The sequence below is a fragment of the Wyeomyia smithii genome, chromosome 1 (genome assembly GCF_029784165.1).
Source record: "Wyeomyia smithii strain HCP4-BCI-WySm-NY-G18 chromosome 1, ASM2978416v1, whole genome shotgun sequence".
In the NCBI taxonomy this organism is placed as follows: Eukaryota; Metazoa; Arthropoda; class Insecta; order Diptera; family Culicidae; genus Wyeomyia; species Wyeomyia smithii.
Window position 1 is genome coordinate 65,653,548 of NC_073694.1, and position 14,901 is coordinate 65,668,448.

Consider the following 14,901-nt stretch of genomic DNA (forward strand, 5'->3'; position numbering starts at 1 on the left):
CACCTATGTCGGCGTTGGGATTCGGACCCAGTCGTCGAGCGTGGTTGATGGAGCCGTTACAAACTACGCTAGGCCCCCGCCTTAGGATAATGTCTTGTAGAAATTAAAATCGGAGCCCACCTTCTATGTGTTTTGTTCAGTCAGAATTTGTTCAAAACTTATTTCGAGTTAATTTTTACACTATTTTTTCAAAATAAGCAGTTTCAACTTAAAAACAGAAACAAAATATAATAGTTACGTAACATAATAATCTCTGTAATTTCTGTTCAGACCCATAGAATCCTTTTGTATCGTGTATATTAGATTATTATGTTATTTGATTTTTCTAAGGCCTTTGACACCATCCCTCACCGTATGCTTTGTCGAAAGCTGGAAAACCAATTCAACTTCTCCGAGTCTGCTGTAAACCTAGTAGAATCCTACTTAGAAAAGCGAACACAGATTGTATTTTGTGATGAAGCGCAGTCTGAGGTCGGTCATTGCACGTCTGGCGTACCACAAGGATCAGTGATTGGACCATTGTTGTTTTGCTGTCACGTGAACGATTTACCTGCTGTCCTTCGACATCGTTCTATTCAAATGTTTGCAGACGATGTAGAACTATTTATAAACCGTTTGGGTGCATGTTTGCGTGACTTAATTGCAACGGTAAACGCAGATTTGAAAAGGATTGCGGAGTGGTCACGGCACAAGCAATTGTTTGTCAACCAAGCGAAGAGCAAAGCGCTGTTTATACGAGGACGACGCACAGTGCGTTGAACATATGGAAAGCTTGGACAAAAGTCAAAATCCTTCGTATAAGGCTTTGTTTCTGCACAATTTCTATTCAAACGACTTTTTTATGAAAAATACTATACAAAAGACCAAAACTTGATTTATCTCCTAGGGTAAGTGGAGAAGTTTCGTCGTGCGTTCTTCGGGCCAGTTTTATCGATGAAAGGCACCTATTTTTGTTAAGAGGAAGTCACGCAAAGGTATTGTAGATTTCAGCGTAAAGGAAGCGTAACTAGTGGGGAGCCTGAGAATATACCCATGCTCAAAAGTCCTTTTTGACATCGAATGGCCTGATTTCTATTAAGATTCGAACCCACGACCATCCGCTTGACAAAGCGGACTCTGTAACCTTGCGGCTACGCAGCACCCTGTAGATTCACAACTGGCTCACTGGCTTTAAAAGCATCTTTCAATCCAAATACTTCCATCGTTGTCGAGAAAACTGCATCATTTTTACTGCCAATTGATTGCTGATGCCACTTCTCAAATAAGGTTTTGTATGTCTGGCGCGCAAGTTGACCTACAAAAATGCAAAAAAGTCATAAATTCGCACAAATTAGCAGTTGAAGTTAATGTCTATTGTTTCTTCGCCTTTCATAGTAACTTTTAACATAAAAGATTGGTAAAATGTGGTAGATTTTTCCTAGGGTTTGCAATATTCCCGAGAATTGATTTTCCAGGAAACGGGAATAAAAACTCTCATTTCCCGGGAATTCCCGGGAACCGGGAATGAAAAATGTGCCGCCTTTTTGGGCAAAATATTTTTTAGGGATAATATATATCGTCGGTTTCGTGCAACTTGCAACTCAAAATTTTACATTTTTGAATTCTTGATGACAAACGATGCCAAATACTGTAAATTTTTCTCAAACTAAACTCCGTTTCAAAACTTACAAAATATCAAAAGTTATGGGCAGGCTCTTCTTGTAATACAAGTCTTGTAAAACGTGCTCATAAAATGTGCATAATAGATCCAAAAACGTCGAATGAGGATCGGAAATATTAAACTTTGAAGTTTTGTTGAAAATTAAAAACCAAATTTTCAACGCCAACTATCAATCGAGTTTTCCTCGAAACTATGAATTTCTAGTTGTGCCCGTGTTGCACGAAACCGACAATATGCTACCCTATTACATCATAGTAAATATTTGCTCAGGATTCCGTGTAAGAATCTGGATTGATTGACTGTAACGTTAATCCGCCATTTGCCGGTTTTCTGTGAAAGACTGAGACAAACCAGAAAAAAACAATAGAAGACTGAATAATCAGTTCAATACGTCTTAAAAAAATCAGTTTTAAAGCATTCGCATGCCTACCTAATTATTCTGCAAAGACGATTTTAACGATGAAATCGCCGCCAAGACCCTGACTTTGAGTTTTATTAAATTATTTAAAAAAGGTCACATTGATTTACGGTCTTCCAATTTTTTTTTATCAATTTACAGGTATCGGAAAGTTTATCAATTAAAAAATTCAACGACATTGCAAATATTTTTAACAAATAATTGAAGCAAATTATTTGTAGGTAATCACAAATATTAACCGTCATTTCAAGCAAATATATGCTTTGTGTCATAGCCACTTTAGAGCTGCTATACAGTTTGACGACGTCAGTTTCCTGTTTGATAGGGTATGTACTTTTATTGCACTGTTGCATGGAAAAATATAGTAAATCTTACGGAGTTTATAAAGGAACTCGGGAGTCCCGGGAATCCCGGGAAAAGGCATTTCCCGGGAAATCGTTCCCGGGATTGCAAACCCTAATTTTTCCACGACTTGTTTGAAAATTTTGATGTTTTCCAGTTTTTTTTGTGAATAACTTTATGTTTACCAACTGATTCACGATGTTTCTCAATAACAATCACTCTTAATTGTATATAAATGGATTATACAAATCATTTTTCATGTAATCCATGCCAAGTTTCGATTAGAAGTCACTTAGTTTTTGTGTATCAGAGAGAAAGCGTCATGCGCCAATTTCAGTCTTTTGAAACTCGTGCTTTTTCACTCTTAGCGCGTGTTTGCTTCTGTTTCCACTTACTACGCGTGTCAGAGACGTCAGAAACTTGCACAAATACACTCATACGATGGTAGAAGGTTGCAGTAACATAAAAACATAGTTTAAAATGACGAAAAAAAATCATCAAATTTTCGACTTTTGTCTATGGGTCAACGCACTGTGCGACATAGAGTTATACAGCTCGACCCCACTGCCAAATATTGTTCTTGATGGCCAAATCATCGACTGGGTGGATTCATCGAACAACCTTGGATTTGTGTTCCAATCGGACCTCCAGTGGGATGACATGATAAACCAACAATGCGGAAAAATTTTTGCATGCTTACGTTCGCTTCGTGCTTGTGCAACCGTTGCCCCAATTGATACGCGGCCTAAACTTTTTTTGTATGCTTACCGTTCTTGCTTGTTCTTATGGAAGCTTATTTCATCGCGGACACCGCCAGTGCTCTTTCAAAGGCTTTACCATCTCAAGGGCGCCGTCTCCAAAATATGATTATAAATTGGAACTCCTTACCAACTGTTATCAAACAATCGACATCGGAAGCAGTTTTCAAAAGGGGCTGTCTATAATTTTGGAACCGTCCTTAAATGTAGTAAAATTGAATGTTAAGATAAGATAGAAGTAGGGTAACGGACCCATAAATCGCCACTTTCATTCAAGACAAGCAAGTTGAACGTGATATATTTTAATGTGCTACCTCGACAATGTACAGTATTTACTGTATACTGCTCAATAAACATTGTGTTACATATTCGGGTTGCATCACGGCCAAAATAACTTATCTAGTCATGTTAAATAGAAATTTCCTGATGGGTGCCCAAGCCCTTCAATTCGCCACCCGAAATCCTAATTTCGCCAACCCAAAGACTCAATTTTCGTAATCTTCGAAACAGGACGGAAATGCAAATAATGCTCGATCGTTAAGCTATTTGAAAAAATTCTGTTGCTGCCTAAATGTTATGAGACAGCTGTAAAATGAAACAAATCCACACATACAAAAAAGAATCAAATTGATGATGTTATGCAATTGACTGGTCAGCAATGAGAAGCATTTATTTTATTTTACATTAGCTGAGTATTCAGCCTTACTCGGAATTCAATATATGGTGGTTTTGAAAATATTCTATTTTATGTTGAACCTATATTTTTAAACTAAATTGTAAGAAGATCATTTTGTCAGTCAGGGGGCAATGTATGTGTATTGTGATAACAAAAATATGTGATGCAAGGAAATTTTTCAAGAACATTAGTTTTTCTTTGAAACTACACGTTTTACTTTTGCCAATATTGTCTTTTTTTCTTGCTTCTATTTCTTCCTTTGTTCCTTCTTCTTCGCTTGCTCCTGTTTCTGCAATTCCTTTTCGAGTTTGCGTTCCTCTCAAATTCGCTTCCTGTCTTCCTTCTCTTCTTCGAGGCGTCTCTTCTCCTCCCCCTTCTGAGGATATTCACGAACAAATTCATCTGATGTTAAAACGTGATACCGTTTGGACCTGTATTCCCTTTTGTTTTCTCTTTGAAGAGTGGGTGGCATCTTCAAGTAATCATTCAATACCTGATTGAGTGGGTCAGGGGCGCTGTTTTGGGGCATTTTGGCGTCAACCACTGATTCCTTAGCAGTCGATGAATTTGCCTCATGTTGTGTTTCACAGACGCCGCTCACAGGTAGCTTCGTTATGTCTGCTTGAATTTCAATTGCATCAAAAACCATTGTGCTGCCTTCACCCTCTAAGTTACTTCTCTCGATTACTTCGACTGCCTCTGGCATTGTCTCTCTCAGAACCTGAAAGATAGTAAAGAGTGCTTTTTCGTCTGGGTTGTCGAAAATGACGAAATCACTCTTGAACTTTTTTATTTTTGACGTTCCGATCACAGAAACACATTGCTCCAAAGCCTTATTGGCTTTGTGATAATCATCCATAGTTGCTTACCACGTACTTTGAGAACAGCGGCGGAAATCTCAGTCTCGGAGTAATTACACCGATAATTCTTAGTTCTTTGCTGTAAATAGAATGAGGAAAACTTATAGAACCAATGATTGTTAAGAACTTCAGCAGATTCTTACCATTTTTCAATTCGAAATTCTTAAAAACACTCTTATATGTTTTCAATTTAACCAAGAGTCGAAAATTGAATACACTTGTGAAATCAAAACACTGTATGACAGTTCATCTGGCGAATTTAGGGTCGAGTGCATAATATGGGATCCAAATTTCGCCAGTTATATTAAGGTATAAAATTACAGTAGTTTCATGAAATTTGAATTATATGAACATGAAAACCAAGCAATAACAGTGTAATTAAAAGTACTTTCACAAAGTTTTCTATAAACTAAATGTTTTATGCCAACTTTTCCACTGAGTTTTTTTTTGCCATCTGTTATGGTTTGGCAGAAAATTTTGCTCTTTACGTGACAACGTTATTTTGATCATAACTTCAGAAGACATTATGTAATAATAAAATATTTTTGTTAGTGCGTTCAAGCACAGAAAACATTGCCAATTTTTAGAGCATTAAATATAATCATGAGCGGTAACTACATCAAGTTTAAATTTAACAAGATTCACTGATTGACGAAAAATGGGGGGGTGGCGATTTTTGGGGTTCCCAAGATAAATATTGTACCAATAGTGATATTCGGAGGTAGCAGTTTAAAAAGGTTTACTTTACGCTACCATATTAATAAACAAACAAACAATCAAACAAACTCTTGAAACTCTTTCTATAAACTTGCAGACTCAACTACTCAACCATAACATGGAACGACAGCGTAAAACTAACATTGCTCTGCCTGTTTCTTGTTGATATTCAATAAAAATCATGCCACGCGCATCCCAGAAAATCGATGCTGTGAGTTTGGCAGTAGGGGTTCTTGGGGTAAAACGCACCAGTTAACGAAAGCAGTGTATATTCTTGTTAAGGCTGAGAGATAAAACCAATGTTATATACTGATCAATATTTTTTTTTTCTTCACATAACATTTATTTGACACGGCACAAATACAATTTAATGTTTAACAGCGCCAATTATATCTGATGACTTAAAAACTAAAGCAAATTTTTTATCCTCGCTGCCGACTACGAGCTGAAATTAAGTCTAACTTAAAACTAGCATGGAATTTCCAATCTGTGTTTTGTTGTTCAATGGTCGTCTGATAATCGTCGAATGGCATGTATGGATTCGTACTGCTGAGCCACGATGTCGTGAGTTGGGACAGAGGCTCGTAGTCCTTGGGTCCTGGTTCTATTGTGCGGGGTCTGGTTGCTGGTTTTGTGCTTAAGGTTCAAACGTGTTCTTGTTGGGTGTAGACGGAGGGGAACGGGACTAGACTGGGGCATGGTTGTATTTAAGGAAAACGTATAGAAGGGTCATGTAGGGTAGGTCACGGCTCGCCAAGACATCACGAACAGGAACAGCTGGCCGTCTACCTCCGGCCTGAAGGGAAGCTACAAGTTTAGACCTGGCGTCACGGTGAACAGGGCATGACCAAACAACGTGCTCTATGTCGTGATAACCTTCACCACAGGCACAGATACCGCTTTCTTCGAGCCCAATACGACGGAGATGCGCGTCAAATCTATAGTGGTTGGACATAAGCCGAGACATCACGCAAATGAAATCTCGACCTACATCCAACCCCTTGAACCACGGGTTCGTCGATACCTTGGGAATTATGGAATGTAACCACCTTCCCAGTTCCCCTTTAGTCCATGAATTTTGCCAACTGATGATCGTATTCTGACGTACAAATGCGAAAAATTCATTGTAAGCAATTGGTCTTTCATAAATATCGCCGTTTATTGCACCAAAGCCAAAGAGTCCGCTTTCTCATTGCCCGGTATCGAGCAGTGAGAAGGGACCCACGCTAAGGTAATCTGAAACGATTTTTCGGATAAAGCACTCAAATGTTCCCGTATTTTCCCCAGGAAATACGGAGAGTGCTTAACATCTTTCATCGATCGGAGAGCCTCGATAGAACTGAGACTGTCCGTAAAGATGAAATAATGGTCCGTGGGCATTTTTTCGATAATCTCTAGGGTGTACTGAATTGCAGCTAATTCTGCGACGTAAACAGAAGCAGGATTATCGAGCTTATAGGAGACGGCTTAATGATTATTGAAGATACCGAAGCCAGTGGACCCATCCAGAAGTGATCCGTCAGTGTAGAACATATTGTCGCAGTTGATGTTTCGTTATTTATTGGAAAATTTTTTAGGGATCTGCTGCACGCGTAAATGATCCGGGATTCCACGAATTTCTTCTTTCATGGATGTATCGAAGAACACAGTAGAATCAAAAGTATTTAATAAGTCGACACGATTTGGAATGTTCGGAGAAGGGTTAATATTCTGAGACATGTGATTGAAATACAATGTCATAAAACGGGTTTGAGAATTGAGTTCGATTAACCTTTCAAAATAATCAATCACAGGACGGTTCAAGACCTCACATTTAATAAGAATACGAGAAGAGAGGCTCCAAAAGCGGTTTTTCAATGGTAGAACTCCAGCTAAGACCTCCAGACTCATCGTATGGGTCGACTGCATGCATCCTAAAGCGATACGCAAACAACGATATTGTATTCGCTCCAGTTTGATCAAATGTGTGTTTGCTGCGAAGCGGAAGCAGAAACACCTGATCAATATATAAACACCTTTATTTATTCGTTCAAACTCGCATCTGATGCTAAAACATTATAGGAAATGCATAAAACGCATTTTTTAAAAGAGTGTAAAAATTTTATAAAAGTCGTCAATCGAGGCAAAATGCACTCTTCCTGGGGTAAAATGCACCGCAACAAAGGGGCAAGAAGCACCATGCAAATGAGGTAGGTCTACGGGGCAGAACGCACTACAATATTGGTGCAGTACGACTCATTTTGTCATCTAATAAATAAAGGCAAGAAGGTTTTCTATGGAATTCCATACACTCGAGCGGCATGTTTTGGGGAACACCGTTTTCGACTGCCTCTAGCACCGATCGTAGCTGTTCAACGATCCATGACCGCCGATTAGACTTCCGGACAATGCTGGAAACGAGATAAAATGTAAGCAACAATTTTTTTTACAAAGAGTTCTTTTGCCCCGAGCTAAGAGAAGCGGTATGCCTCGAACGTAACAAAAGAATGTTTCTGGCTACATAACGGTAATTCTCATTGAAACTTATCGATATTTCATCAGAAATATGTTGCTCGACATATATTCGATGCAATAATACTTTCCGCTGGTGGAAAACATTAATTTAAGAGCTAAAAACACTTGATTTAGCTGAGAAAAAAATTAGACCGTATGCAACGAAAACGTTTTTTTGTATTTATTCACATTTTCTGACATTTTAGTGCTGCCAAATTGACAGGGTGACTATAGAAAACATAGATTCAAATAATAGATTTATTATTTTGTTATTTTGTTATTATTATTTTGTTATTAAACAACTGAACGGTGCTTATTACCCCAGGTACCCCTACATGGACTTTTTCCGTTTTTATTGTAGGCGTTTGTTCCTGTTAAGTCCAGTGTTTTGGCCGTGAACAACAACCCAAACAATTTGCTCTACAGCTGTCTTCATTCTACGGCGACGTATTGGAGCAAGACCTTCTAATAGAAATGCCAAGACTTCGAAGACACGTGATCTTCATTGAGAATAATGCTCGTATTGTAGTGATCCTTCAACATTTTTATGCCAGTTTCTATTGCTGTGCACCAATCTTCAGCGTCAAGGGTTGAGGGTCAGGATTGCATCCCAATCGCCGTAAGCTTCCATCCTGATAGAACTTAAAAGTAAAGGAATTCAAAAGTGTATGTGGTTCTATCAACAGCTTAAACGAAAATTAATAAAAAAAATTTCCATCCTGGACCAAGTGTTGTAGAATGTCATAGCAAATCGATCAGAGAGGTCACGCATACACCATGTCTAGTACTGAATGCACTCCGAGAAACTGAAGGTAAACCAATAACTGTAAATCCGAGCAACAGGCGGTGGTCAGAGTCAAAGAATCACCATCACCTCAAAGCAATCTTTGAAACTTTTAGTGGTTATGGTTCACGCTAAGCTTACGTTTCAGAACTACGTCAACTTGGTCTGTAAGAGGTCCTCAACGGCTATTACAAGAAGTGCAGCGGTGTACGGTAGTAAGTAGAAACTTCTTGCCAGAGTGGTTCAGTTCAACTTAGGTATGATGGACCAGTGTTGTCCAAAGCGTTCAAAAGGCTACTAGCAGTGGTAAATTGGAAAATACTCATAGGCTCATGTGCTTGAGGGTTGTGAGTGCGTATCGAACATTGTCGTACGACGCAATCAGCGTCTTGCCCGTCACACAAAGGGCATACGAGGTACCAGGAGATTCTCGATTATCAGATGGCGGCGGAAATGGTCAAATTTCGCAAACAATAGATGGATCTTAAAAAATAGAGCTAACATACTCATCCCGGAGGTATCCGGATGCGTCGGGAGGCGCCATGGAGAAGTGAACTTCCACCTGACACAGATCCTGTCGGGCCATGGCAACTTCTGGCCATATCTACACAGGCTCGGACACGCAGAGTTCCCCATGTGTCCCGAGTGCGTGAATTTGGAGGAGACCACTGAGTATCTCGTCTTCGTATGCCCTCGTTTTGCGCGTGCGAGGAGCGACATTATGGTAGTGAGTGGGCCTGACACTACCCAGGGTAAAGGAGTTCGAAAGGTGTGCGGAGACTCGGGCATCTAGAGTGCGGTTTGTGCAGCCGCCTTTAGGCTAGTCTTGGTGAAAATGCACTTCGCCATATGTAGCACCAGACAAAAGCCACTCTACCGACTGACGAAGACTCACCAAGAGTGTAGTGGCGGTTCATTTATTTTCTTAAATCGTTGCAATACTTGCTTTTTATCGCGCGCACTTATGAAGCCTTTGCTTCTCTTGCGAAGTACTTTTCTCACCGAGAAGAAGCACTGCTGAATTAAAACCCAAAAAATAAGTTTTTCCACGGCAACCAAAATATCAGAAGTAGCGACACTTCGAGAGTAATAACTTAAAAACAAATTGATAACATGTTTCTTATTTCTACTGACTATAATGCAAGTCAAGCTATTTTTATTTCTATTTCAAGCAGTACATGTGAAGCTAACGATTGAAAAACACAGCAACAGACTAGCGCTTTTCGATCTCTTACTAATGCAGTAAACCCCACTGCGACGTGAGAGTTGCGAAACAACAGCCAGCCACCGAACAATACTCTCTACTGAGTAAATGATGACGTGCGATAAAGTGTACAAGCGATACAAAATAGCTATTTAGCGAGGTCGACTTATACGTCTTGCGACGGTTTAATCGGAAACGCAACTGACCGGAGATTAGAAGTTGTGGGTTCGAGTCCCACCTGCTGGACTATATTTTTCGTAAATTTCTTATTAACTATTTCCCCAGTTAGTACAATTTTCAATCGTCAGCTCCATATTTACTGCTTGAAACAGAAAAAAAGTTAATAACATGTTATGAAATTTGAGCATTTAAGAAGTTAAGGTTGATACAATCGGGCAACGCCTAAGATTTTTGACTTTCAGCGCCTGTTAAGTTATCCGACTTTTCAAACCAAATAGACGCGTATTGTTTTGCGTATTGCGTATTGCACAGTGGTCCAGGAATGCAATCTAGTGGAACAAAATTAATATCTCCCGATCGTGTTGGATTTTGAGATAGTGTTTTGGGCAATGTTCATGAGAATAATCAAGGAACATTTTTGTATAAAAATATTTGTACTAAACAGGTACTAAACTAGTACTTTTTATCTTAATTCTTTCGATTCAGATGGATGGTTTCTTTTATAAAGCTTTTTTTTAGCCAATAAACAAAATATTTTTAGACCAAAAGAGTTCATATTTAATCTCTTTAACATCTCCATAGGCATTGGGCATAATATTGGATAAAAAATAGCACATTTTTTCCTAATTTTGTAGAATTTCACATAATTACTCACAGAGTAAAAGCACCAAGGAGTTCCGGGCTGAAATTTCGTCTACATACACCTAATTTAATATTCTTTCAGCGCTGAGAGTTTCAGGTTGCGCTTTTGTGCGCCAATGGAGATTTAACATTTAAAAAAAAATCGTCGAAATTTTTGCTTATTTGAAATATCTCAAAAAGAATCGGCCATAGCCATCCTATTTCTGCGGCAATGTTAAAAGTTTAAAAGATGCATAACTAGAAACTCATACAGTTTTTTAGTGCACTCAGAAAATTTAAAAAAATTAAAATAAAAGTTTTTTGTCCATTTTGCCCAAAAAAATCGATATCTCATACACTATGGCTTCTTGAATAGTTGTGACGTTGGAAGAGTTTTATTTAATTGGCTGATAAACAGCTTTATAAAAGAAACCATCCTTCCGAAATTTAAAAAACAATGAAAAAAATAGTACTAGTTTAGCACCTATTTAGTACAGGTACTAAACAGTTATCAATTTTGTTCCGCTAGATTGTATTCCTGGACCACTGGACCACTCCGCTACAACGTGCGTACATGCAAACGTTCAAGTTTTGATCATCCAATGTGTCCTTTCAAAACATACATTCACTGGTCTGCAATTAGCACAATAAATGTGTTGAATCCTTCTTGTTGCGACAGAATTTACTGATGCTGGTGCCAGTAACGTGAAACTGAATGCTTATGAATAAAACTACAGTCGTCGTTAAATGCGAAATGTTTTGAACAAACCCAATATCTTTTTAATTGTTAATAATTCGATGATGTTTTTGAATGACCGGGTTCATGATAGTGAATCGATCAGTTCAGATTTGCATTGCACCTACCCAATAAAAAGTTCCACCTACTTTTCCCCCTATTAGGTCGGTTCTCGTAGGCACGATTGCCCGATTTTGATTCTGATGAATCAACTGATTGTTGCAACAACGCTTATGGGCGTTTAACAGAGGGCTTCACAAATTCATCAGTATATGGAATCGGTCGACGCGAACCAACTAAATCGGTTGATTAGTGAAGGAATTTCATCAGACCTGTATGCAAAACCAGACGAAATAGATAGATTAGTTTGGCGAGAATATTGGTTGAACCAAACGAAATAGGTTCATTAATTTCGACATTTTAAGAAACCAGACTACATCGGTTGATAAGTTGGAAAAGGAAACTAATTAAATCAAACTAAATAGGGCGATTAATCGGTAATCTTTAAAAAATTTAAAAAATATGCTGTATTCGAATTTATTTATCTTAGTTCTACATTATTTAGTTCTTAAGGAAGAGAAGGCTGGAGATTCAATTTCAGTCTCAGACCATGTAGAATTCTGCTGATCAATCAAAGCCGCAGCCGCATCCACTCTACGTGCTTTTACGTTTGAAGATCCATCAACTACCTCTGCCAAGCTGTGTCTAGCTGAGACATCTTCAGCAGTTTTTTATCGCATTCCTGCGTCTCTGCAAGCCGTGAATTGTGATGTTGTCTGAAAAATTAAGATAGTGAAATTATAAAAATTCACTCACTGTAATACCGAAGAAACTTACTTTTGAATGTTTTATGAGGTTGAGCTTGCGAATTTCGTCTAACATCGTCCATTTTTAGCAGGTAATAGGAAAGCCGTCAATATTAATGTCTAATATTATTTCTTCCATCGAGATAAATTGTGACTTATTTCTCAGCCAACTGGAAAAGTGTGTTTTGGATTCCAAAATGCACGTACTCACCAGGATCAACCTTACTTGGAGGTAATACAGTGTCTGGTGTTTCTAATAGCATCATCAAGCTCATGGTAACGTCAAACCCTTCATGATGTAAAATTTTCAAAAGAGCTCTAGTCGCTGCAACACTCAGACGAGAATCCGATACAAACCGGGCAAGTCTATAATTCTTTCGATGTCTTCGCCATCTCTGCTATCAGGGTTCGCTTATCTGCTTTCGTTGTCGTTATTGTCATTTTGTTGTGGAATCTCCTCCGAGTATTCTATAGAAAGAAGTTTCTTTATAAATAAAGATGTTTATAAATAAATATATAAATAGACTAGAACCGGGAGTTTTAAGGATTCCAGCCTTCAGCCAGAAAAGATACTTGATTGCAAGCAATTGCACTCAGTATCGTTCCACAAGGGTGTAAAAACTTACACCCAATCAGACTCTTTTAGGGTGACTTTCGCCGGGTCTGCACGTCTACCCGTCCGCTTTCTGTGTCGCGGATGATGAACTACATCAAATGCAAAAAATTGGGACACACGGCCACCCACTGCGGCAATAAGGAGAGATGCGGCAAATGCGGAGGGAAACATGTAGATGACGCCTACGATAAGGATGCTGAGAAGTGATAAGGATGCTGAGAAGAAGAAGGGCAGACTCCACATGAGCTGACCACTTGCCCGCGAACAAGCAGCGCCAAGACAAAATCAAGCGGTCTTTGAAAGAGCGCTCAAAGCGCACTTTTGCAGAAATGCTTAAGAAGGCCGCTGCCTTCAAACGATTCAGCAGAACCTCCTTTTGCCGAACCTGCGAAGTCTAGGAAGAGAAAAAAATTTCTTCTCCCAAATTTCCTAGGAAAGGAAAGGAGATCCCCATCTGAAATGGCAATTACTTTCAAACGAAAAAGTGCGTTTGAAAATTCGAAGCAAACTCCCCCGGGGTTGGCTAAATTGGGTTCTCGCAATGAGTTTCCAGCAACAATCAAAACCCAACTGTTCCTTCTATTTCGTCCAAGATTCAACCAGAATCTGGACTGCTGAAATTTTCTGATATTGTTGCCAGCTCTTTATAAAATTTTAACATAACTGATCCTCTTAAATGTCTTCTGCTGGCATCTCTACCAACAGGTAGACAGATTGAATCAGTTGACTGCCCAATGACCCCTCCTTGCAGTAATCGTATCCTTCGATGAGTAATTCATCTGCTGATGTGAAGGATTTTATAAATTGAGGGTCTCACGAAAAGGTAGGTGGTCCAACCGACATCAATGTTGAGATTTTTGCATAAAGACCTTACATGAACGATCCCTAAAATTTTAGTCTAGACTTGACACTACCATATATTAATTGACGTGTCGGGACGAGGATTTTTTGCACTGACTGTAAATTTTTGCACTGACAAAAAAATAGAGGCCAAAGTAGACGTCAAGTCCTATACATGGCGAGCACATGATTAACTAATTGTACACATCAAAGAATGGTTCCACTTTGACCCGTTTCTTAGCATATAGATGATTGCAATCCATAATGAAATCAAACAGTAATGATCGTGTCCAATCTGAAGTAACATCCCTGGTGGTTTCATTTTTGCTTTCGCCGAACGTACCACAACACAAATAAAAAACAAAAACCGTAGTTATGCGTCAAAAATATAGGGTAGGAAACCTATTTTAAGCACTTATGGAGCCTCAATGTGACGTAATGCTCGAAATGTGTGAGGTGAAATACAAACAAAGGTATATCAATTTGATTATTTTCTTTTTCTCTATCAGTACTTGTTTTCAGATTGTAAAACTGATTTGGCAAACTTGAACATAACCAGTAATCAAATAAAGACACTATTCATATCACCCGAACCTATTTCAAGCGACTGATTAAAATGGGCGCCACTGCTTAAGTCGTTCTTTATAAAGCAAAGCAAAGCCTTGGTGCTACATTCCGTATCGGATCTCGACCTTCTGTTTATTATACACAGACACAGACTTCGCAGCCAACTGTTAAGGTGAAACGGGACGTGGTCGCTATCAACTCGAATTTTGCAATCTGATTTTTTCTTGATTTATGGAGACTACGTATATGAAACTTTGATCAATTGTTTTCACAACTGTTGCATGCCTGAAGTAGCAATTTGAGTGCTGTTTATTAAGTGGAAGCCGAATTTTTGACGATCAAAATACAGAAGTTAAAAGAACTCTAACCTCAAAATTGTATAGGAAAAGGCCACAATCCCGTTTCACCTTAAGTGTACAGGACAATTGCGAGGCTAGCGCTACGACCCTACTGACACTAGCAGTCTTTCCCGAGCCGAGACTCGAACCTACGACGACTGGCTTGTTAGGCCAGCATCGTACCTCGAGACCAGCTGGGAGAGCTCGTTCTTTACACTAACTAAATAAATACACTAAAGTCGCTTTTTACGCGGGGGTTACGTGCCGCGGAAAAAAACCGCGTAA